Here is a 24,346-nt window from a genome sequence, read left to right as displayed (position 1 = left end):
GCCAACTTAAATACAGAAATCTAAAAAGAGAAATAAGGAGAGAAACATAAATGAATAACAGCGTTTTGACGATGAAGGAGAACAAATTCAAAGAGAAATCAACTATAAACTGGCAGATATAAAAAGCACCGAAGAAAGTAGTTGATACCAGCACTGGTGGCTCACAACTGTCATCCTACCTATTCAGGAGGCTGAGAATTAAGGACCATGATTCAAAGCCAGCCCAGGCAAACAAATTCGAAGTAGAGGAAGGGTGGCTCAAGTAGTGAAGCACCAGCCTTTAGCACAAAAGCCAAGTGTGAGAGCATAGGCCTTGGGTTCAAGCCCCAGTACTGACACAATAAATACATACAGATGTACTTACATAAATATATAAATAGATAAGAAGGAAAAGGGAAAGATATCTTTAAAAATGGCAGATATAGAGATGTATTTCTAGATTCATTTTATGATTTCTGGATAGAACACCTGAGATCCAATTTTTTTTTTTTAAAAAAAGGGCATGAAGAGGGGCTGGGAGTTTGACCTAGTGGTAGAGTGCTGGCCTAGCATGCATGAAGACCCGGGTTCAATTCCTCGGTACCACATACATGAAAAAAGCCAGAAGTGGTACTGTGGCTCAAGTGGTAGAACTCTACCCTTGAGAAAGCCCAAGGACAGTGCTCAGGGCCTGAGTTCAAGCCCCAGGACTGGCAAAAAAAAAAAAAAACAAAAAACAAAAAACAGAAAGGCAAGAGGAGCTTTTTTTTCCCCTTGACAGCTGGAATCTCCTACAGTGAATTCCTTAATCTGTTTTGGGGACGTCTTAGTTTAGCATCAGTAAAACATCTATCTATAAACTTATACTATAGCTCCTTTATATTATAAGATGTACCTAATTTAAAAGAGTATTCAGGGTCATTCTGGGTCATAGTGTCAGAAAATATTTACGAATACTTTTTCCTGTGTGGGAGGGGAGAAGGGAAGGGAAATTGCGGATCAACTCCATAGGAACATCACAGGGGACAATGCTAGACAAGGCACATTCTCAGAAACCACTGTGGACTTCCCATAAACCTGCTAATATATTCAGGTTCATTTTGGAAAGCTGATGCTGACAGCGGTGTATGCTAGCTCCTGTAGAGGAGCAAGGATTGCTAATTAAGGAGACCAATGTAAGAAACCACACATTCTCTGATTACCTACTTAGGCAGCATATTTAGATCCTTAAGCCAGCTCTGGGAATCAGACTCAGCATTATTCTAACTATACAGGAAAAAATCCAAAATTCTATTTCCTAGAAAGAATTGAAACATGGAGAATTATCTTTTGAAAATTCACCACATGTTTTTGAGCAGTTCATCTACAATCATCTCCCCTAAAAATGTATTCACTTTTCAAAAATGAATATAGCAAGAATATTTTCCACGATATAGCACTTTTCAGTTTACACAAGATCCATACGTGCTCTCTCATTTGCTCCCTTTCTGCCTTCTTCTTACTCCTGTGACACAGACAGCATTATCCATATTGTACAGTTATTAATTTGGTTTCATGTCATAATTCTTTTGACATGGACTTAATCTCAGATTCTCTCACTTCAAACCCTTCTTTCATCTTACTATTTCCTATGAGGCTAGAGAAATGTATAAATTCAGAAAATATAAATAACAAACTAAATTCAATAATGGTTTGCACCTGCATAGAATCCTTGATTTGTGATATTAAGCTTACACTGCCTGATTTTTCAGATAATGACAATTGACCATTTCTAAATGTACACTTGAGTTTCCCCAAAGGAGTAGATAATTTCAACTTAAAAATATATTCAGCAAATGTTTCATAAATATTTTAAAGTGGTGCTCAAGTGGTAGAGTGCTAGCCTTGACCTGAAGAGTAGCCTTGAGCTGAAGAGCTCAAGCACAGCACCCAGGCCCAGAGTTCAAGCCCCATCATCAACCAAAAAAAAAAAATATATCCGGGAGTGTGGCCTAGTCCTGCAGTGCTTGCCTAGCCTGCAGGAAGCCCTGGATTTGATTCCTCATTACCACATAAACATAAAAAAACAAAAGTAGTGCAGTAGCTCAAATGGAAGAGCGTTAGCCTTGAGCTGAAGAACTCAGGCCCTGAGTTCGAGCCCCAGGACTGGCAAAAAAAAAAAATTAGTTATTGAGAGCTCACTTATTGGTTGAACCAGACTCTAATCACACTGGCTAACATCTGCAGGTGGGAGAAAAACACAACTGTATTTGAGGGACACTAATACCAAATCTTCACCAAGGTTATCTGTATATTGTGGGTTTAAGAATAACTTTGCTTCTTGGTTGGGCTCCATTTACAAATGACCTATAAAAGCAAACATGACTTTAGTAATTAGAAAGAAAGACATTTATTTATTATAGGAAAGAATGAAATATTCAAATAAAAACTACAAATAAGACTAAGAAATTTTCACATAAAATAGAGTAGAATAAATCATCTTAAGATACCTCTCCTAAAGACTAAGAAATCATTAGAGATGGCTGTTGTTAAGGACTCTGAAGGAATAATCATCTACACTTAAAAATAACTATTATCAAACTTCAATAGATTTACATACCTTATTATCTTATTTTGTTTATTTAAACTCAACCATTTTAGAAACTTATTTGCTGACAAAAGTGCACAACCAGGCTAATGTTAGGTTTCTGTGACAAGTATATCATGTATTTACTGTGATGTATAGGAATCTTAAAGGATGGCATAGTAGGCAGAGCAGAAAGAATATAATGGTTATTATTTGGGCTCTACCCCAAATCTAATATTAACAAGGCCTTTTTAATGATGATCCTCTCAGACAAAACCCACAGAGAGCTTTCCTCTGTCTACCATCTCTCTGCCGCTCTTCCTTCTACCTCCACTATTCTCTCCTACCGCCTTTCCACTTCCACCTTTTGTTTTTACCCTGGTTTCCTTTGTCCACAATAATAAATGAGGATCCGTTGTGTCATGTTAAAGACTTTCAGGGCTTACATAAATCCAACAAGAATAGACTTGTGTGCATAGTATGTCTCTTCCCTCAGAAAAGGAGTGGTTAAAAACAAAACAAAACAAAACTTAATCAGCAGGCTAGTCTTCAACATCACTGCATTCTAGAAGACAGGCTAGAGAAAACAAGTTGGAGGTTTTCTTAATAGCTCTTGCCAGAAATGGTTTCTGAGGTCAAAAAGAAAGAGCTTTTTGTTTTATCTTGTTTCTAGCATACTTTGTAAAAATTCCATGAAGTGGGCTCTTAAATATCCACTGCTGCATTCAGTTCTTACCTCTTTTGTTCCCCCACCTCTGCTTTTAACACTTGAAGAAAATTCATTACTGGCAATGGTTTCTGTAATTCATTGCTTAAATTCTATTTCCTTTAATGTCAATAATATGGATTCTTTTTACATATCTTATTATAGAATGGGCTTGGATTGATTTTAAAACATTGATGGAACATACAATTGCATATACCATGGATATAAGAGGTTATACAATTGTATATCGCAAGAATGGAATATATAACCCTTTCATGTGGATGATTCTATACCTTTTGTGACCCCCATCAGATTCTCAAATAGGAAAAACTTAAATTAGGCTTTCATGTGCATGAGAGTCAGGATCATTTCTCCCCACTAATACTAATGACTAGCTATGACAGGTCTCGAACAAGCCACATAATAACACCAATTACATTGAAATGGAGTTCAATTGAAATGAAGATTCAACAACATCACCAAGCTTAGTAAAGTTTAAAGCTAAAAACCAAGTAAACTAGCAGGTTCAGAGCATCCTGTCTGATGGCTGCTCATCTGCCTTTTGTAAACAAATACATGACTGAAGCCAGAGCTCAGAGCTCTGGATATGTCCACACAAAACCAACGGTACTGCGCTACCTGCAACTGTCTGTGCACCCTGATTTGCCAGTCAGTCCCAGCCAAGGAAAACAGAAGCCACTCTATCTTAGAGGACAGGCTTTCTGGAGATACCTACTCTCAAAAATCTTCAAGTTGGGCCGGGAGTTTGGCCTAGTGGTTAAAGTGCTTGCCTAGCATGCATGAAGACCCGGGTTCAATTCCTCGGTACCACATACATAGAAAAAAGCCGGAAGTGGTGCTGAGGCTCAAGTGGTACAGCTCTAGCCTTGAGAAAGTCCAAGAACAGTGCTCAGGCCCTGAGCTCAAGCCCAGGACTGGCAAAAAAAAAAAAAAAAAAATCTTCAAGTCATGACAAGGAATTGCAAATCTGTCCTTTACTAAACCAGTTCCAAAATGAGGCAAGGCATAAAATGAAATACAATTCCAACTCAGGCAAATATAGCCATAGGATATTATTTGTGGAGTCAAGGTTTGCAGTCTCTGCCTGGCAAAATCCTACCTTAACCTCCGGTCACTATAAACTACGTCAAGAGGGATTAAGATTGTAATGCCTATAATGCAGAAAAGTGTAGGTGGATAAAAGATTAGGACCTCATTTAAAAATATGAGTCATTCTGTGTAATTGATATGTATGTATATATCTTCTTTCAAATGTGTGTATATTTGGGATAATTTTGTTACTCCCATTTTCAGCATCTTAATAAACCCTGCCTCTTAGGGTACAAGCATAAAGCCTAACCCAAAAGTGCTCAGGATCAAGAGGGGCTCTTGGAAGATTCATACCTTCAAGCTGCACTTACATAGTGGCTGAAGATGATACTTCTTTGATACCAAGTTACCCTTTACCCTGGAGCAAGGGCCCCACCCTTCTGTGTAGCTTTTTACCTATTCACGATAGTCTTTCAGACAGTAGTTCCAGAAAAAACTTTTTGTTCTCTCTCTCTTCTCTCTCTCTCTCTCTCTCTCTCTCTCTCTCTCTCTCTCTCTCTCTCTCTCTCTCTCTCTCTCTCCCTCTTTCCCTCCCTCCCTTCTTCCCTCTCAAAAAGATCTTTTCTTTTGTCTTCTCTAGCAGATAAAGTCATCCTTCATTTTAATATGCACACCATTTCCTGCCAAAATGCCACTGAACTGCGCCAGACCAAAGGTTCCACTGCTATTTTTCCTAATCCATTGTAAAATCGAGGACTGAACAGCAGAAACACATTCTGTGATGAGAGACAGAACATGAATCCTTCTCTATTGTGTGCAGGGTAAAAGGAGAGGGCAAAACTACTAAAAAAAATGTACAAGATCATTCAAAAGTCTGGAAGAATTCTGAAGCCCTGGAGAAACCCCAATGACATCAAATTAAGGATAAGTGGAGGAGGAGGAGGAGGAGGAGGGGGAGGAGGAGGGGGAGGGGGGGAGGATACAACCTTTTAGAGGAGGTGAGAGGTTAACCAGAAATGGACTATAGATTACAAAAGTTCACTTGGAGCTGAATATGCCCTGATGTGACCTAAGTTGGAGAAGGGAAGTTATCCTAAAAGAATCTCTACTGAATGCACCAGTTTCTTGTCAATATCTAACCAGAAACGAAGTCAGAAAAGGCTATTCCTCCAAGCTCAGTAACCCCTGCCTTGCCAGGGTTGGGAAGAGCTAAAGACAAGCAGATCTTATTTCCACCTCCTGGTGTTTGTAATAGACTCCTCACAAACCAAAAATGGCAATGTTCCAGTCACGAGAAATGAGGCTGCAGAAGAGCTTTTATGTTCTCAGCAAGCAAACATCCATTTCCTCTGAAGCCAGCTAGATAATTAAGGGGAAAACAAAACCACATTTCAGGGTCATTGGTCCAGCCTTGAAGCCTCTAGACTGACATCAATGTATTGAGTCAAGGAAAGCGTGCCACAGCCTGAGCAGAAAGATTCTATCTGGAACATGCAGCAATGTCTGGGGGCATTTCTAGAAACCACTTACAGTAAAGGCAAAGTAACCCACGGTGTGAGTCTTCACCTAGACTCATTCTCACTTAGCTGTTGGGTTTAATGTGTGTTTGGTAAGGCGACCCAAACTTGGAGTTTGCTTAAGCAATACCAAATCCTGCTAGATTATAACTTTCCATTGCCATGCTTCTGGGAAATTGCTTAACTCTTCGCTTTAATGCCTCCTGTCAGGATAAAAAAAAAAAGTGGATAGTCTTCTACTTCCTGGGAAGAAATCAGTAAACTGAGATAGCTTGGCACCCAATGAAACACATCAAACCACAATTCACCCAGCCAGGTGAGTCTATCCAGTTTTAATCTGAAATGTGCCCTGAGGCAACATAGACACACAGATCAGAGTTCTGCTGGGTACTTAGCAGCATGAAGAGCCAGCACCATTAAAACTAATGGATGAGTTTAAGAGGAGTATGTGTGGGCAGAAGAAGTGTGGCTTTTGATACAATCTTGCTTCTTTGCCATGGAACATTCACAGCTCTGGTTCTCTTTTGAACAAAAAATTCAGAAGACTAAACAACAGAAAACATGACTTTGGATGTTTCTGCCAACATCTCAGCAAACCTTTAAGGAGATTCCAGGCAACAGAACTTGGCATCATGACTCACAAGTTGGTAAAATTTTTCTTGGTGCCAAGTGTTACCCGGTGACTATGCAAGAAGTCTCTGGCAAAGCCCACTGGCTTTCAAAAGGGATTTCCATCGTGCCTTTGCCATAGAAATCCAATGCTATTCCATGACTTTGGGGACCTGGCAGCTTCTCCTGGCATGATACCTTGCTCTTTGTTCTGCATGCAAATCTAAGCATCTGTCCCTTATGAGCATGAACTCAACTTCTAGGTGACTCTATCCTACTTAGCAAGGTTTGGACAGCCAGGAATATGACGGGGGTAATAACAATACACTTTTAAGACAAAAGGAGAGTATTCTGTTTCCGAAAAGCCTGGAGCAATTCACACACTAGACAAAGCCTCCTTAATGTAGCCAGGGCTTGAGTCAGAGCTTGTGACCCATAGGGTTCCTAGATGACTTCACTGTCATCTCCCATGGTAAGGGAATTACCTCACCCCCAGTTCAAGCAAGTTATTAACTATAGACAGCAAGTCTAGCCTATGTGGAATATTGGTTTGAAAGTGAAGGGGAGAAGACAATAGGAAAGAAAGAAAACCCCAAGGATGCTACTGCTTATTACTGGGTTTATATAAGGTCACAAATAGAAGTGAGATTAAATGCCAAAAGGGAAGTGGGACGGTGAGGACTGGTTTTCATCTTTACAGGTAGGGCAAAGTTAATAGTCATCTCATTATGTGTTGGCGTAATACAAGGATTGGAGATCAAGTTTGGATGGGTGAGACTATGGTCTAGTATTACCCATCTCTGGGAGATTACAGCAAATAATAAGTAATACTTGCACAATGTTTTACATGTTCCAAAATGCTGTGGTGTGTGTCAGAAGGACATAAGTCAGTAGAGTGAAGTGCCGGATAGTGTATTTATAGCACTCAAGAAAGAGAGGCAGAGACTCTGTATTTCTTTTGGAAAGGATGGACAATGCATAAATGAATAAGATAATTACAGAAAAAGGAGCAATCAATATTATTAAAAATGGCTACAATTATATTGGAGGTTGTGACAGCCCATATGTATATATGTATGAGTATACATGTTTATTGACAGTTTATTTCATGTGACATAGCCAGGGCTATGCGCATAGCAAGGATTTAGTTAGTTCAAAAACATCAAACATGTGATGACGCAAAACTGCGCAATACAGTTTCCAAATAAAAGAGCCAAGTCTCTCATTGCACTGCAGTTGGGGAACCAGTGACTTTGTCCCTCTGGTTCTCCTCCAGCAGCAACTGGACTCCTCCTCGGTGCTTTGTGCCAAACAGACAATCAAATTAGAGCAAAATAATGAGGGTGGAAGAGTCAAATGCTGTCTAAAAAAATGAATAAAACATCGTGATGGTTGTGTTAAGAGACAAAAGTATGATTTACGTGGAAAATTCCTAATACACTTTCCAGTCATGACTTTGAAAAGGCAGAAAACAGTGTTGCAATGGAAACAAGAATGCCAAGACTTCTACTCTCACACATGCTGGTTGAATAAGATTTTATTTTAATTACATGGCCAAGCCCTGTGTGTATTGAACACACAGTAACACATTTAGTCTGATAAGTGACCCTTGTGAAAGAAGCAGAGACCCATCAAAACAGGTAAGAAGGGCTTTGGAGTAGCAGTATGCATTATATTAATATGTTTTCTCTCTAGTAAGGCTTCCTTCATGGTATTGGTGGGGAGGCCATTACAGAAGGAAAGCAAACAGAAAACAGAAAATAATATTCATCTTTGATACTCAAAGTATAATTTTTTTTCTAAGAAGGCAATAGACTTAGAGGAAACTATGTTAACAAATAGAGCAACTGGGTATGGTAGTTAATATCTGTAATCCCAGCAATTAAGAGGCAAAGGCAAGAGATATGTGTTCAAGGCCAGCCTGGGCTGCATATTGAGATGTCAAAGACAGAAGGAGCAGAAGGAGAGAGAGAGAGAGAGAGAGAGAGAGAGAGAGAGAGAGAGAGAGAGAGAGAGAGAGAGAGAGAGAGAGAGAGAGAGGACGGAAGGAAAACAGGGTGTGGAGAGAAGAGGAGCAGGGCAGGGATGAGAGGAGAGAAACAGGAAGAAAATAAACAGCATCATAGAATTCCTTAAGTTTGTAGATTCCCAAAAGAACTGAGACCACAGGATCCATGTGTGGTGGCACAATCTTGTAAACACTTGCACTCAGAAGACACAACGGGACCTCGATGTCAAGAGCAGCCTGGAATAGTGAGTTTTAGGCTAACCTTAACTACAATAGTGAGACCTTGCCTTAAAAAAGAACAAAAACTCAACCAAAGAAATAACCAAGAACTCACATCATATAGTATTTTCTGTAATCAGAACATAGGTTCCTCTGATCTTAACCTGAGACCTTAATCCAATAGAAAAGAAAGAACATTCCGACCAGCCTTACATACTCTGCATGACTCTCTTCTTTGTGGCTATTTAGAAGCCATGCATAGAAAACTCCAAGGAAGCCCTAGGGCAGCCTTGGTGGCAGAACATTCTGTGCTGATAGGCCAAAATTATGTTCACCACAAAATTGTGCAATAACCATCCCCTAGACTTATCTGTACTTATCTAGTCCTCATAAAACCCAGTTACAGGCTAAGCTAGTATAGGAAGAACCTCTACCTTCCATGTTTGATTGCTTTAGACTGACAACCAGGCTTCATACACTCCACCAACCTCCAGGTCATGTCTGACCACTCTTTGTCTGTTTTCAGTAAGACTCTTTTCAGGTAGGTTTAGAAAGAATCACCCTGAACTTTACTGTAACCTCTTAATTTCCCACCCATCTGCTTCCACACTATGTACTCTTTAAATTGTCACTTGGGGAGTCGTTGGCTCTCATTTCCTATGTCAGAAATGTTCCTTTTGTTTTTCATTTCTCCACACTTGATCCTGTTACATAAAATAAATTGTTGCGGAATCATCAAAATAATTGTCACCTGGTCAAGCTGTACTCAAAGTCCCATTCAATGTCTTCCCCATTGCAAAATGCCATGGCAGTGGTGCTCTATCTCAATGGGCCTAAATAATGTCATTCTTACACTGCAACCCAATTACAGAGGTGTGCTTTCTGCCTGCATTCTTCAAATAGAGACCACAGGGCATAGAAGGCTTATAAGCACTTGGGATATAGCTACCTTCTGTGAAGTCTACTATTATCTTATTTTAATGAAGTTTTTTTTTAAAAAAAAAAAAACCTTAATATGAAATCCAGGAGCTAGTAGCTCACATCTGTAATGCTAGCTACTTAGGAGGCTAAGATCTGAGAATCTCAATTCAAACCCAGCCCAGGCAGACAAATTCAAGAGACTCTTATGTCCACTTATCCACCAAAAACCTAGAAGTGGAGTTCAAGGGATAGAGTGCCATGATTGAGTAGAAAAACTAAATTAAAATGCAAGACTCTGAGGTCAAGCCCCACTACTGATATTCACAGACATACACACACACACAGACGGGTAATGTTGCTATGAGGTGTATCAGAAGGCCCAACCCAAGAACATGACATCTTACAATGGAAGAGGTCTGGATCCAATCATATGTATGTATATATCATTCATTATTCTAAGTCTTGGGAACGAGTGGTGTTAATTATTCTAAATAGTTCTGATGGGTAGACTTGTGCTCATCAGTTTACAGAAGAGAAAATTTGGGTATGGAGGAGACAATAAATTTGCCCAAGGCAACACAGCTACTGAAGGACAGAACTAGAAGAGAGATAGCTAGTCCAATCTGGGAGCTAACCTGAGCTCTTAAACTCCTTTCCATTCTCCAGAAACAGGAGGCTCAAATATGAGCTTCTGAGATTCTTATCTTCCATTAATCACAAAAGGCTGGAAGTGGAGCTGTGGCTCAAGTGGTAGAGCACTAACCTTAAGCAAAAAAGCTCAAGGACAGCGCCGAGACCCTGAAGTCAAGCCCCAGAACCAGCACCCAAAAAAAAAGGAAAGAAAGAAAGAAAAAACATTTCCCACAGTACAGTGGGAGTAAAAGAAAGGGGGAGGGAGAATGTGATTCAGACATCATTGCTTTATATTTGAAAAGTATATTTGGAAATTTGCTAAATTATATAATCCCTTTCCATGTGACTCACAGCCCTATCATTACAAAGGAGGCATGCTCATTTTTCACACACACAGAACCTGCTGTCTGGTTTTTTTGGAAATGACAAGACACTGTACCATAAGAACACAATGAGTAGTGAGTCAATTGTGCCCGGACTGAAGGAATGAGAAGTTCTGGAAATATGAAACAGATGGCATTTCCTGAGCTGTTCTTGTACACTTGGGTAGTTTTCAAACAAGCTAGGTTTGAAAAATTCGGTTTTGTACCAGGATCAGAGTTTATTTGAACTGATAAGAATTGTCCAGGACTCTGAAGTTACTCTCAGCCTTAATCACCTACCCCACATTGATAAGACAAATATAATCTCCCCTTGGAGAAGCAGTAATTTAGCCCAAAGGGCTCAGCTGGACCTCTCATTGATTGGCCTTGAAGAGACTCAGATCTTTTGCGCTGTTTTCTTCCCCTGAGGTCTCTTTACTACTTACATACTCAGTCTTCAATATGATGATGTGGAATCTGTCGACAAGGTCTATAAACATTCTGGTCTGGACAGCTCATAACAGAGATAAAGGAGGTACTGTGTAAATGAGTGCCAACTTTGTACCAGGTCGGTTTTCTTTAGCATCTTACAGAAATCTTGGCAAACATGGAGAAACAATAACAATACACACTGCTTAATTTTAACGGCAAATACTCATAGTCTTTCATTGAGCCAGGTACCTTTCCAAGTCTGTTAAACCTGTAAGTCCATCTTCATATTAGAAAATACTATGATCATCACCCCCACTTCACAGGTTGAAAAGACTTATCTAACACCTTATGATTTACAAGCAACAGAGTTAGGATTTCAAAGTCAGGCGTTTTGGCTCTTGAACCTATACTCTCTTAGTTTATCACTAGAAATGATCTGTTCAATACAAGACAAGAGAAATACAAGACCGAGTAAGTTCAAAACCCAATTCCCTGGGATTCCAAATCACAGGGCTGTTTTTTCCCTCTCAGAAAGAACCCCTCTGTCCTCAGAACCCCTTGTTTTGAATGTTAACAGAGAGTCCATGCCTTTTTATGGACTGCCTCTCGATGTCAAGGACACGCTGAGTGAGTATGAGTCTCCATTTCTTGCCCAGTCACTTCTCTTCCACCTTGCAGCCCTAGGATTGTCTGCGCTCCTGCTGGCCTCCCACTCCTTCCTGTTCATTACCAGATGCTAGGAACTGATAACCAACTAACTCACTCCACATGGTCTTTGGTTCCAGGACCTATAGGAAAGGACAATTAACAAGGTAGGTTTAAAATAATAAAGGTTATCATCACCTCGATTTAGTGAATAAAACTGTGCTTGTTTGGGTATAAATTCTGTTGCTTCCAGAAGTTTCTCTTTAGTCTCTCCCCTTTCCCTCTGGACCAGAAGTTTGGGCTACATTATGAGTACTTTAAGATCATTGTATGTGGGGTAATGTCCCAGAAGAGGTGTGTTAAAGGTAACAGTGATTGCTTAGAACAAGTGGGTGAAGTCAACTGAAGCATATTGGGGACATCAAAGACAAGCCATATCATTAAGCAACTGATGGAAGGCTGGCCACCATAGCCTGTGATCCCAGCTATTTGGGTAGAAGTTGGGAAAAATCCATTTTCTCTTTATTTTGCCAGTCCTTTGGCTTGAATTCAGGGGCCTGGGCACTGCCCTTGTGCTTTCTCAAGGCTTGCACTCTAGCACTTGAGTCACAGCACCACTTCTGGCTTTTTCTGTGTATGTGATAACTAAGGAATCGAACCCAGAGCTTAGTGCACACTAGGCAAGCACTCTATCACTAAGCCAACTCCTGGCCCAAAGGAAAACCAAGTTTTAATGCTAACCTGGACGAAAAGGTAGCAATACCAGCTCAATAAGCCAATCAGCAGCTTGATGTAGTGGGCATACCTCAGCCATTCCAGTTACATGGGAGGCACAAACAGAAGTATTGTAATCTAGGCTGTCCTATTAATATAATAAGAAATACTAAAGTCTAAAGGACTGGGGACATGTCTCAAGTGATCAAGTACCTTCCTAGATGCATCAGGTCCTGAGTTCAAACCACAGTACCAAAAAAAAAAAAGCATGTTAACACGTTAAATAAAGAAACTGGGGCCCTTTAAACCTGACTCTGACTCTTTCACATAACAGTTCAGTGGTCCTGGGTAAATCATTTTTCTCCGTGTGTGTGTGTGTGTGTGTGTGTGTGTGTGTGTGTGTGTAGATGTTCCTTCATCTCTAAAGAGTAAAGCCGGCTTGTTTAATATTAGTTCTCTTTTGATGTTAGTATTTTGGAGGGCTTTTTGGAAGGCAAATTATATTAAATATGAGGTAGTAACTACTACAATTTTTCAAATGATCATAAAGTTAGATGTGACAAAAATCTTGACTGAAGAGCTCAGTAGGCCCTTTGCCTGCATCCTGATGAGATGAGTTACAGGCAGCCAGGCCCAATCTCCTTAGCTTCCCTCAAGTAAGGTCAGGCTCTTAATCTTGATCTCTCCACCTGCCCACTGACTCTCAGCAGCATCTGACCTGGACTACTAGGCAGAACTGGGATTTGCAATTTTATGAGCTAGGAATGTGGCTAATCATTTCCAGAAATATAAATATTAAACATTGCATAATAGGTCAGAATTGAGTTGGCTAGAGAGAGAAACACCCTGTGGCTGGCACAGGTAGGGCCACTCAGATGGAGAAACTTAAAACCCTTAGTCTGAAACTGTTTCCTCTTCTGGGCCACTCAAGAGATTCAAACCAGACTTGGCCAAGCCTGGCCCTGAAGGAGATGGGTAACTAATTCTCAGCAGCTGCTCTCAGAGTAAGTCTGGCAAAGACAATGCAAACCTCCAAAGTATCCAGTTAATAAAAAGTCTGACTCTGAGAACAGATTAGTAATGTTTGAAGGAACCTTAGTGATGATTTAAGACAGACATGTATTTCATAGATGAGAAAGTACCCAGAAATAGCATTTTATGCCATCTTGCTAGACCTTGAAATATGAAATTTCATCTTACATTAAATCCAGAATCTTTTAAGAACTAATAGCCTTGGTACATTGTTGGTGCTATTTTTTGTCCCATACATAAAACCCAGAACTTCTGAATGACAACAGTTATATTCCTCTCACACTTTCTAATTTTAAGAAAACACCTCCATGTAAAAATCCTCCCTGAACCTGATCAAAATCAAATTATCAACACTATAAAATAAGTACTGTAATTTTGGTTTGGGGATGAGAAAATTGAGGCCAAGATCAATAAGCTAGGAAATGCCAGAGCCAGGATTTAAATGGAAGCCTGAGCTCTAGATTCTTTTTTTTGCCAGCCCTGGCTTGAACTCAGGGCCTGAGCAAAGTTCTTGGGCTTTCTCAAGGCAAGAGCTCTCTCACTTGAGCTTCAGCACCTCTTCTTGCTTTTTCCATGTATGTGATAACAAAGGAATCAAACCCTGGTCTTCCTGCATGCTAGGAAAGCACCCTACCACTAGGCTAAACTCCAGGCCCAAGAGTGCTAGATTCTTTTTACTACTCTGTAGTTACCACTATAAAAGTAAATTTCAAGAATAAAATAAGTAAAATTTAAAAATTGAAAAAGCACAGTTACTGGTGGCTTAGCATTCTAGCTACTCAGGAAGCTGAAATCTGGGGATCTCAGTTCAACACGACTACATAGACGAATCCTTGAGACCCTTGTCTCTAATTAACCACCAAAATGCTGGAAATAGAACTATGGCTCAAGTGGTAGACCACCAGCCCTAAGCATAAAAGCCATGTGAGAGCAGGAGGCCCTCAGCCCAAGCCCCAACATCCACTCATTCATACAGAAATGTAAATTGCTTCGATAACATAGCAAAGAATCAAAGAACTTTTAAAATGACATAGATCCAGAATAAACTGTCTAGCCAAACCAGTTGCTTGCTATCAGCTCCCATTCTGATGAGGAAGAACCAGTTGTTAAATAGTCTGAATATCAACTCTGTTGTTGCCAGTCCAGGGCAAGTTCACACAAGGTAAAAGAAGAGGTAAGCAAAGTGAATAGCCATATATTAGGTTTCATTTCACCCACCCAGCTTCAGACATCCCAGACATCCAAAACTCCACTAACCTAGTAAAATATCTTTGGGGCATCTACCTACTAACTGAGAAAGCAGGATCTGAGAGCTGCTTTTGATAGGAAAGACTAAAACCCCAAGATGACATAAAAGAACTGAGAAAGCCAGTGGACAAGAAAAACTTCACAGTAGAAAGCCTGAGCTTTCATAAAGGATCCAAACATTTCTGAATACCTTTTAGCTGTCAGCCTCCAGGGATGGTGCCTTTTCATGCATTGCCTTATTTTTATCTTCAATACAATCCTATGAAATTATTATTCTCATATTAGTCTCAAAGTTGGCCACCTATTTTAAACTTTCCAACAGGCCAATCCTTCAGAGAGAGAGGGGGGGAGGGGGAGGGAGAGAGAGAGATAGTGTGTATTTGGTAGTGATGAGGTTTGAACTCAGAACCTTGTACTTGCTAGAAAGAGGCCTATACCAGTTCTATTTTTATCTTGACTTCTGTTTGTTTCTATAGGTAGTCTCAAACTGATTCTCCTACCTCTGCCTGGCTAGTAATAGACGTGTACTGCAACCACATCTGGCTCTTCTGACTAATACATCAAGTTTGTTTCTGAAAGCTATCTTGAGTTATAACTACACAATGGGATATTGTGCCGGATTTAGACATGACAAATATCTTGGTTTGCCAAATTCCATGGCTAATTGGAAGAGAGAATGATAAGAAAGTAGTGTAGTGATGCCAAAGTGTGAGTTAAGAGCTATGGTCTGATATTGATGAATTAGGGATAGTCTGTTTAGATTTTCACACTAAGATAATGAACTTTGTACTTCCTTCCAAAACAACAGCAAACAACAGCAACAACAACAAAAACCACCAGCTGGGTACTAGTAGCTGACACCTGTAATCCTAGCTATTCAGGAGGCTGAGATCATTATACAAAGCCAGCCTGGGTAGAAAGTTTCTGAAACAATCTCCAGTTAACCAGAAAAAGATCATTAGTAGAGTTATGGCTCAAATAATAGAGCACCAGCTTTGAACAAAAAAGCCAAACAAGAGTAAGAGCCCTTGAGTTCAAGCCTTAGTAACAGCACCAAAACCAAAACCAAAATCAAAAACATCTTGATACCTTCCCAACAACATGCAGATTTTTAAATCATTTTCTAATTAAAAAAAAAAAAATCTGAGGGACCAGGAGTTTGGCCTAGTGGTAGAGTGCCTGCCTAGCATGCAGGAAGACCCAGGTTCAAAGCTGGAAGTGGTGCTTAGGCTCAAGTGGTAGAGCTCTAGCCTTGAGAAAGTCCAAGGACTGTGCTCAGGCCCTGAGCTCAAGCCCAGAACTGGAAAAAAAAATGAGATTAGACTTCACATGTAATTATTAGTTCTAGATTTAACTAATAAATCTAGTATACAATAGTATTTATTCATTAATAAGCACTTATTAAGTGGCTTTTATTTGCTTAACTGATCATTGCTAAAGCATTTTTATCAGGACTGTTTAACTTTATATATGGGAAAACAGAGGATTTGATGTGCAACTCTTACCTTAACAAACACTGTCTTCTTAGAAAAAGTTTTCAAGCTGGGGGCCGATGGCTCACACCTATAATTCTCGCTACTCAACAGTCTGAGATATAAGAATCTCAGTTCAAAGCTAGCCCAAGTACTAAAATCCTTGAGACTCTTTATCTCCAAGTAACCACCAGAAAATCGGAGGTGGTGCTGTGGCTTAAGGAATAGAGCCCTAGCCTTGAGCTGAAGAGCTCATAGACAGCACCCAGGCCCAGAGTTCAAGTCCCACAACTGACAAAAGAAAAAGAAAACGTTCTCCAGTGGCACAGCAAACCTATTTTTACTCTATACACTACTAAAAACAATTGATTACAATATAGATGGCAAAAAGCAAATTAGAAACAAAAATAAAACAAACGTCCTATTTAATACATCTTGGTGGTTTGTGTAATAGAAATAAGTGACTGAATTCAATCAAAAAATTTCTTTTGATTACAGTGTTAAGTTACTAGGCAAGATAAAGTCTGGAATTTAGTTTCCAGTCCCCACTTGATTTAGAGTGCAAATGATTCTGAGACAATAAAGTATCATTGAACATTTTCTCATTTCTCCAGGGTCATATATTTCTGATGAGTTCAATTTGAGCTCCATTTTTCCCCCACAATGTATACCTTGAAGTTTCACAGAAGATGATTTACAGTGGAAATCTCAGGATCACTTAGCTGTTTAAATTTTGAGTAGCTATTTAAATGCACTCTTGGTGAGAATGTCTTTCTGTATGTAATTCAGTATGTGGGTCTTAGTAGGTGTTTGGTAAATGTGTTAAATTAAATGGAAATGATGATGTCTTCAGATTCATCTCCAATTATATACTCAGGGCAATGTTAGCATTTGCATTTGTATCATTGAAAGAAAAGGAAATAAGAATATATGCCTTAAGTACATAATAAACTGTTGACAATGTCCACTACGATAGGACTCTAACTTATCTTGATCGGTCAAGAAAGTACTGATACTGAAGTTAAAGAATCACGGGGGACATGGAAAATTCTGGGATTTCACTGATTCTTGAGGATAACAGAACCTCAAACAATGCTCGTTTTCTCTCTCTAGCTTTGGTTTCTGCTCCTCTCTGCACTGGCTTCATTCTCTCTCAGCCCCTCAGACTTCCTCATACGGACAGAAAATGGACACTATTACTTCTCAACCAATAGCTTCTCCTTCCAAAAAAGGTTACTGTGCCTCCACGATAGTAACTAACATTCGAAGGAAATGATCTGATTGGATCAGCTGGGGTCAGGTGTACAGCATTCAGCTGTGTAAGCAGGAGCAGATATTCTTCTGCACTGTTCCCCTGTAATTAGAGCAAGAGAGACCAGCCACCAAACTCTGGAGTTTCTTTCAGAAGAAAGGCGGAGCAGGTTGCAACATGGAAAACAATCTCCAGGGGCTCACAATGGATTAAAATACAAACTAGAAGTGATTCACTCAAATTGGTAGCTTTTCTGGTTTTTATGCTTACTATAACTACTAAAATAATAAAATGACTATAAATGATAACATGTTCATAGGTCTTGAAATTTTTTCAATTAAGATACAATTGAAATGCAATAAACTATATGTTTGAAATATGCAATTTGAAACATTTGGACATATATTTCCATAGAAAATATGATTGAAAATGAACCCAACTATCATCTCCGAAAGTTTACTGTCTTTTTGGAATCTGTCCCTCCTCCCTTTCTACCAACTGGGTTTTTTTTTTTTTTTGCCAGTCCTGGGCTTGAGCTCAGGGCCTGAGCACTATACTTGGACTTTCTCAAGGCTAGAGCTGTACCACTTGAGCCTCAGCACCACTTCCGGCTTTTTTCTATGTATGTGGTACCGAGGAATCGAACCCGGGTCTTCATGCATGCTAGGCAAGCACTTTAACCACTAGGCCAAACTCCCGGTCCCCAACTGGTTTTTATCCCCACTCAATTAATGACTGTTTGTCTCCATAATATTTTGTAGTTTCTAGAATGTTGTATAAATGGACTAATATGCTGTGTGTGGTGGCTCACACTTGTAATCCTAGCTACTCTGGAGGCTGAGATCGTAGGATTGCACTTCAAAGCCAGTCCAGGCACTAAAGTCAGTGAGATTCTTATCTCCAATTAACCACCGGAAACCTGAAAGTGCTGCTGTGGCTTAAGGGGTAGGGCAGTAGCCTTGACCTGAAGGGCTCAGGGACAACTCCCAGTTCCAGAGTTCAAATCCCATTACCAACAAAAAATATAAATAATAAATAAATAATAAATAAAATGGACTAACATACTACATATTTATATCATATTTTATTTGGCATAATTATTTTGAGGTTCTGGCTAAATAGAATTTTATTATTTGTGTTGAACCCAGTATGTCAGAACTGGGCCACATTTGAGACAAGACGTCAAAAGGATATTAAGTAGTCTTCATCCAATCTGATTGGTGTACTTACAGGAAGAACAGATCAGGACACACATAGAGACATTAAGGATGCAAACAACAAGAATAGACTATGTGAGAATGCAAGAAGATAGCCATGTGCAAGCCAGTTGAACCTAACCTCCACGATTGTGAGAAAATAAATTTCTATTTGCTGAGGATTCTATCTGTAGTCTTTTATGACCATCCAGGAAACTAATACATCTACTAAGACAGCTGAGACCACAATATGTTCTTCATTGCTTTGTTGTTGGACATTTGAGTTGTTTACAGTTTTGTACTATTATAAATAAAGTTACATGAAATTGTATATGCCAGTCTTTTCTATAGACATATGCTATTATTTTATTTAGATAAACATTGATAATTCCAGTCTTTTCTGTGGATATAAGCTATTGTCTTATTTGGATAAACATTGGTAATTCATGGCTCAATCAGGTAATAAGTACTGTGAGAGTAATAAGACATCCCCAGTTTTTTCAAGTAGTTACATTATTTTATATTCTAACAAGTAGTTAGAGTTCCAATATACCCTATGTTCAATTGTCCACAGTCTTTCTAAATGCATATATACTACTAGAAATATAGGTATCTTGTTGTGGCTTCAATTTATATTTCCTAAGGTCTAATGACTTGGAATATCTTTAAAAATCTTATTTATCATCCCTATATTTTATTCCATGAATACCTGTCACTGTCACTGTAATTTCTGTCTTTCTAGAAATCAAATGTTTCTTCCTCCTCCTCCTCCTCCGTCTCCTCCTCTTCATCCTCTTCTTCTCCTTATTTTTCTTCACTACAAACTTCCTTGAGTTTTGTCCTGAGAAACAGGCAAATTATATAGAAAATGTTTACATCTCTTAGAGTTGACTTTTAAACTTTCTTAAGTGAGACTAAGGTAACACTTAGTCTGAGACTATTGTGGCCTTCAGTTGAAAGCAAATCTGAGTACTCCTCCAGATGTCCCTTTATTATGTTTAATGGAAATAGAAATAATTCCAAGGCCTGACTGCATTAGGCAGGACTGCATAAGCAACAAGTATTGCTTCCTCTAAGTCTCTTGACTATTTCTTTGTTCAGCATCAACTAATTTCCACACATGGATGTGTTAACTGGTGCTCCACACAGGACCTCCCCAGAGTTCTCTCTGTGAGCAGGTCTATCAAACTTGGTCTTCTTAGGTGGCTGTATTTATCACCTCAACCCAAAGATGCCAGGCCCCAAACTGTTCCTTAAGACACCATACATACTCGTGCATGTGCCCACACACACAGAAGCTGCAGGATGAGGCTGTTAAGGAGCTCACCTCACTGATTTCTCAGTATCATTATTCTAATATTCAGTCTAATATTCAGTGTCTGTGTGTCTGTGTGTGTGCCCATGCACACACAAATGCATGACAGTACTAGGACTTGAACTCATGGTCTGGAGCTGTCCTTTATATTTTTTGTTTCTATAGGCTAGGAGCCTGGCCTAGAGGTAGAGTGCTTGGGTAGCATGCACAAAGCCCTGGGTTCGATTCCTCGGTACCACATATATAGAAAAGCCAGAACTAGTACTGTGGCTCAAATGGTAGAGTGCTAGCCTTGAGAAAAGCCCTCAAGCCCTGTGTTCAAGCCCCAGGACCGGAAAACAACAAGACATACTGTATCACTTGAGCTATATGAGTTCAAACTATTTGAGCCCAAGGATCCACTTGTGGCTTTTCTGCTAGTTAACTGGAGATAAGAGTCTCACAGACTTTCCTCCTGTAGGGGCCTTGAATGGTAATCCTCCTATCTCAGCCTCCTGAAAGCTGGGATTACAGAAATGAACCTCCAGCACCCAACTGATATTCTGTCTTGAGAATCGCCTACTTTGGAGTTTAAAATACTTTAATTGTTTTGAATTAGAAAGTAAATCCAGTTCTTATTACCTATATTTCTTAGTTTGGAAATCTATTATACATAATACAAACACACACACACACACACACACACACACACACACAGGGAAAATGTTTGATATGGAAATTTATTTGTAATACAATTAGGAATATTTCTATCTGCCTGGAATTCAAGGTCTCTAAGTCTGTCTTAGGAAACAGCTATATTGGTTTAAACAGAGATCAGCAAACTATCCTATAAAGGACCAGAACTCTCTGGTCCTTTATGTCTGGTCCTTTATATGTTAGAGATTGTGGATTACAAATAAAAAGTTTAAAAAAAAAAACTAAAAATTATTTCATGAACAATGCGAAAATGTCTTAGCTTGTTAAAAATGAATTAAGCTAATGATGTCTCTGGAAAAAATATGCAAAATCTTAGTGGGTTAACACAGCAGATTTTTTCACACATGTTCAAAACAGGTGCTTTTGGCTAGTAGGTATTTACTCTGTTTGCCCAAGAGGAAAAGGAAATGAATTTGGGGAACAACTAGATAATAAAATGACCTTTGATAATAAAATGACCTTTGCACAGAAGTAGTCATGCCCATTTACCCACAGTATACATCTTTGCCAGGATATTTATCCACTTTTCAGTTCCACACCTACCAAACCACATGATGAGGATTAGGGACTCATTTGATAATTGGATTTGCTATTCTTTCATCCTCCATTACACAAGAATCACATTCCTGTAGAAGTGAACTTGCCACATCCAGTCTTGGGGCCCCACCCTTCCCTTTACACTTCCTTGTTGCTACAAGAACAGAAGCTTTCACTGAAAAAACACTTCCTCATGCCTTTACTTGTGACAGGATTCCATTCAGAATTCAAATCTCCTGTAATCTCAGCACTCAGGACATTAAATCAGGAGCATCGAGTTTGCACAGCAAGACCCTGCCTGAAAAAATTTCCTACCCCTCTTGAAATAAAAACTTTTCAAAAATTGAGCTAAGTTCCGGTGGCTCATGCAACTACTACTACTAGTTACCACTAGCTACTCAGGAGCCTGAAATCCCAGGATTGTTAGTTGAAAGCCAGCCCAGTCAAGAAAGCCTGTAAGACTCTTATCTCTAATTCACTATTGAAAAAACTGGAAGTAGAGCCGTGGCTCAAAGTGGGAGAGCACTAGCCTTGAGTTCAAGCCCCAAGACCAGCACATACATACACACAAAAAAAATAAAACTTGAAAAAAAAATCTTGAAGATTTTGCACCATTATTTTTCCATCTTACCCTGCCTCTTCTCTAGAAAACACTGAGATAGCCCTTAAATGGTTTGTGTTTTCTTTGAAGGACAATTTTTGTCTTACTGGTCTTCCTCAGGCTGGTAAACATAATTGAGTGCTCTCCGTATAATTTAATTTTATATCCAACAATGATTGACTCATTAAATACCTGCACATGAAGGATGTACCATACAGCCAGGTGCTTATGGCTCCCAGCAGTGAGTTTAGCTAGACAGGAGGCTGAGAGCCCTAGAAGAAGGATTGCAGTTTAAAGCCAACTTGACAGACAAGTCCCTGAGACTCCATCTACAAATAACAAGCAAAAAAAAAAAAAAAAAAGTCAGCTTGGCAAATATATAAGGCCTCGAATTCAAATGTTGCTACCCTCCTCCACCAGCTAAAAGTATTTTTACAGAAAGAAAAAAAAAAAAAAAAACACACTCCAGACTTTACTTGAAGAATCAATCCCTATTAGTTCAAATTAACCTTATAATCTTCCTTATAATTTTACAATCTTCCTATCTCTACTCAGGTCATTCCTATGTCCCTTGCTTTATCTCTGAAATTTTCGGGGTGTGACTATATTAGTTTGCAAAATCCTCAATGACTGTTTTGAGTTGACTAAAGCATTGATTTTTGAAAATAATCCTCTGATAATAGCAATGGGTCTTTTGCTTGGAGTTGTGGATAAAACTTATTTTGTCTCACTCCAAGTCAATCCAACACACAAAGGCTATTGAACTCTGGAAGGAGGTCCCCATCTCCACATTTCTGCTAACTTTTGAGAACTGACATCTCATGCCAAGTCCCTTATCTTCTATTTCTTGTAGCCACATGTACATGACTGTCTCTGTTTCACTCACCTCAAATCAAGAAGTGCTCAGTCCTTTCTTCCCAGCCCCTAACTCTTGTTATGTGCCAATGGTGAGGCTTGAAATCTTAGGCCTCATGCTAGCTATCTGTTAGCTTCTTTGCTCAAGACTGACACTCCACCACTTGAGTCACTGCCCCACATTCAGCTTGTTGCTGGCTAATTGTTATCATATTAATAACCAGTTTGCTGCTGGTTAATTACGTTTGTAATATAATTAGAAAGATTTCTACCTGCTTGGAATTCAAGGTCACCAGGTGGAGCTTTCTTCCTAGACTGTCTTCAAGCCACAACCCTCACATCTCTGACTCCTGATTAGCTCATTCATGCCCGCATGACCCACCTATGCCTAACTCCCTCACTGTTAACACACAGTTTGCCCCCAGGAGTGAGTGCAGGAAAAGCCTGCGAGCTGATGATGCCTCATCACCAGAGCCTTTCACTGGGGCTGGTCTCTTCCAAGACTGATTATTGTTTCTCTTGTGACTTCATATTCTTTTCCCAAGGGACTCCCACAGTGGGAAGAATCACAAAACCTGGCCCCTCTCACAAGTGCTGAGGGAAGGATATTTTAGCTCTCGTTACTGGTATCTTTAGGAGGCAGAAAAGACTACCGGCAGATAGTCTGCCTCAAACTTCCTTCTTACTTCAAACCCTTTCCCTTCTTTCTCTGATTTCCTTTTTTGTCTTCTTTCACATCTCCTTTCTTCTTAGAAAGGGGTGGGGGAAGAATTTCCTAACCTAATGCATAGACTCTTTTGTTTGAACTCATCCTTCACATATCTACTCCACCCTAAGCAGCTTAGAAACGTATTTCTTCCAGACAAACTCCTCACCACATCATTACACAAACATCTTCTGAGAAACCAGAGGCTGTACATTTTAATCCTGCATTATAAGAGCATAAGCCTCAGAGTCAGACAAAGTTCAGCCCAAATTGTAACTTGAGAAGCTACTCACCTCTGAACAAGACTTGAACTCTTGGAGCCTTAGTATCTTCACCTATAAAACTGGACAGTTGGGTCTCATGTTTACAAAATATATTTGAATTTCCAATTGACTGAAATCTCAAGGGCAGGACTCTGTGTAATTGAGTCTTTAATGTGTAGTAGATATTAAACGAACATTTGTGGGCCACTGGTTTTAAACTACTTCTATAGCTCTTTCCATCTTTCAGCCAGTGATTTATCTTTGGGAAAAGTTTGCTATTTTACTTAGAAAAGCCCTTTCAGAAGACCTTGGTCATGTTTATGAAAGAACAGTGTCTGGAAGGAAAGGTAGAGCCTGAAGAGTTAAACTAGCCAGCAGAGTAGTTTGCTTTGGTTGAGGGCAAAGATGGTTGAGATATGTATTTGGGACCTTCAGAGACTTAGAGCCTTGAGGATTTAAGGAGGAAATACATAGCAAGGCAAGTTTAATTTGATGAATGAGTAGACCCTGCATACTTAAGCTTTAGCCTGAGGAATACAAGAGATAGTGGCTTGGTGTCCATGTTCAGGACAAAACAGGAGGAATTACCTTTGTGAGATTCCAAATGGTAACCAAAATAGAACTTCTCAATGGCTAAATATGGATATGAATCCTTGGGGAATGCTAAAATGGAGATTCATGTTAAAAATGTTGGCATTGAGCCAGGATATGACGTTTTTCTTTTATCTTTTTTTTTTTTTTTTTTTTTTTTTTTTTTTGCTAATTCTGGGGCTGGAACTCAGGGCTAGGGCCCTGTCTTTGAGCTTCTTTTT

General features: G+C 39.4%; 1 long non-coding RNA gene across 1 annotated transcript; it reads right to left on the bottom strand.

Moving 5' to 3' along the window:
- On the bottom strand, window positions 1-24,096 carry LOC150068949 (uncharacterized). Its single transcript, XR_016535016.1, has 4 exons — window positions 23,565-24,096; window positions 21,903-22,039; window positions 19,271-19,402; window positions 1-20 (listed from the first exon to the last, which is right to left on the bottom strand). It is a non-coding gene; the product is annotated as an uncharacterized LOC150068949 (long non-coding RNA).
- Between the last annotated feature and the right edge of the window lie 250 nt (window positions 24,097-24,346).

The sequence above is a fragment of the Megascapheus bottae genome, chromosome 1, assembly GCF_031878675.1.
Source record: "Megascapheus bottae isolate mThoBot1 chromosome 1, mThoBot2.hap1, whole genome shotgun sequence".
NCBI classification, from domain to species: Eukaryota; Metazoa; Chordata; class Mammalia; order Rodentia; family Geomyidae; genus Megascapheus; species Megascapheus bottae.
This window is presented reverse-complemented; position numbering and strand designations above follow the sequence as displayed.